A 2,213-nucleotide genomic window follows, 5' to 3' on the forward strand; every position below is an offset into this window, starting at 1 on the left:
TACATGAGCTCAAAAATATATAATGTCTCAACTGTGCAAAAATATAAGGAGCAGGCTACACTATGCGTAGGCTAGTCAGAAAAATACAAAGACAGGCAGATTCCTGAGTTCAAGGTCAGCTTGGGACAGAGCGAGTTTAGATCTAGGCATGGTCGGAATGGGAATTCCAGGGTGGGGTCCCACCCAGCTATCTTGTGGTCTGTGCTAAGGCTTGTTGTCTCTTCCAAGGAGTCAAGGGGCTGCGGTCCTGGAATGCTGGTTCATGGGATGGTCGAGAGGGAGCCTGGAATAAATAACTGAATTGATATGTAAATAAAAAACTAGGCTTTTGGTCTGCATGAGATCAGCTAGCAGAAAGTGATAGCGGTTCTTTTAGAATTTTTTTTTTTTCTATCAAGAGTTTAGCTGTTTGGAGATCTGTGGAGAGTGAACACAGTTCTTCAAGGTTTTTTTTGTTTTTTTTTTTTTTAAATAGGATTTCTGATTTTAGTTAGAAAATCCATGGAGAGCAAACATAGCTCTTTTAGAATTTTTTTAAACAGGATTTCTTAGTCAGAAATCCCAAGAATTACGTGGAGAGCTGACACAGCTCTTAGAATATTTTCTAACAGCTCAGAGAAGGCTATGTGAAGAACGAACACAGCTCTTTTAGATTTTTTCCCCTGGCTTTCTGATTTTGATCAGAAAACCCAAGAATTATTTTTAGAAATTTTCTAATAGTATTTCTGACTTGGTCGGCAGATCCAAGAATTTTTTTATAGAACTTTTTCTGAGTTTAGGGCAGAGCAGAGCACACACACACACACACACACACACACACACACACACACACAGAGAGAGAGAGAGAGAGAGAGAGAGAGAGACAGAGACAGAGACAGAGAGACAGAGAGAGACAGAGAGAGACAGAGAGAGACAGAGCGACGTGGGGGTCTGAAAAGCTGTCTCAAGCAGACTACACAGTCTAGAGCTATCTACAGAGGGCTGTGCAGGGAGCCATTTTGAGCAGAACATTTTGAGCCGGCTTAGACCCAACGATTTAACTTCAAGTTGTTTGTTTCTCTGCTCTGAAACACCCTTTCTCTTAGAAACTTTCTTCAAGCTGGTCCTTGGGATCTCTTTCTGAAAAGGTCAGCTCAGGAACTTTGGGAAGGTCATGGAACACTTGCCCTTCTGGAAGGGAGAGGCTAATTAACATTCCTCAGACCACAGGGTGGGAACCAACCTGCGGGTGGGGACACATTCAGACAAGGGAAGTCCTTGCCACCTCATTCCCTAGAGACCAATCAGTTTAAAAGGTCACACTGTTCTGCCAATCACATTGTGTGCCTAATGGTTGCTGCCTGAAAACTGTATAAAAGCTCATTCAGGCTCCACGTGGTTCACTCAGGGGGTCTCTGGTAAGCTAAGGCTCGACAGAGTCTTTCATTTCTTTCCTAGTAGTTAACATTGAGCTGGCTCCTGTTAGACCCCCGTAATGTGGAGGTGCCCTTGGTACTAGGATTCAAGAAGTGTGGCCTCTCAACAGCATGCGACACTGAGTGGTGTTCTGGTCAATGGCGGATCCATACGACTGCAAACCGGAAACTCCTGTGGCCTGCTGATCTCCTGGTTTGTGTTATACCCTCACGTGTGGATGTTAGTCCACTCTGCTGCTGGTGACAGGGAAGAAGGAATGGCAGAAGGGGACTTAGTGGAAGGAGCAAAGGTCCCAAAGAGAGAGGAGAGAAGTAGAGGATGATGGGGGTTGGGAAGATAAAATGTTAGGTTTTCTCTCATGTGTGGAATTTAGATTTAATGATACATATATGTAAAGAACTTGAAGACAGAAAAAAATTATTAGGGGTGGGTGTAGGTGCCAGTGGGGAATGAGGAATGGAGGAGTAGTGTATGCGAGCAGATACAAACCAAGTACATAATGTACAAAAATGTCAGTGGCCGGAGAGATGGCTAGGAGCACTGGCTACTCTTCTAGTGACCTGAGTTGAATTCCTACCATACACGTGGCAGTTCACAGCTGTTTGTAATTCTAGTTCTTGAGGGTCCATTACCCTCTATGGGCTCCAGGCAGGTACACAGACATGCCTGTAGGCACAACACCCAAATACATAAAAATAAATCTTAAAAAAAAGATTTATTTTAATTAAAGGCGTGGTGGCGCACGCCTTTAATTCCAGCACTTGGGAGGCAGAGGCAGGCGGATTTCTGAGTTCGAG

At 44.1% G+C, this 2,213-nt stretch overlaps 1 protein-coding gene and 1 non-coding gene across 4 annotated transcripts in view; one reads left to right on the forward strand and one right to left on the reverse strand.

Annotated features, from left to right (window-relative positions):
* Prkn (parkin RBR E3 ubiquitin protein ligase) overlaps window positions 1-2,213 on the reverse strand; it is a 1,238,651-nt gene that overhangs the window by 4,236 nt on the left and 1,232,202 nt on the right. The window lies entirely within an intron of this gene.
* LOC116079388 lies at window positions 632-693 on the forward strand. The gene has a single exon (XR_004113945.1). It is a non-coding gene; the product is annotated as a U7 small nuclear RNA (small nuclear RNA).

Source organism: Mastomys coucha, unplaced genomic scaffold (genome assembly GCF_008632895.1).
Source record: "Mastomys coucha isolate ucsf_1 unplaced genomic scaffold, UCSF_Mcou_1 pScaffold5, whole genome shotgun sequence".
Taxonomy (NCBI): Eukaryota; Metazoa; Chordata; class Mammalia; order Rodentia; family Muridae; genus Mastomys; species Mastomys coucha.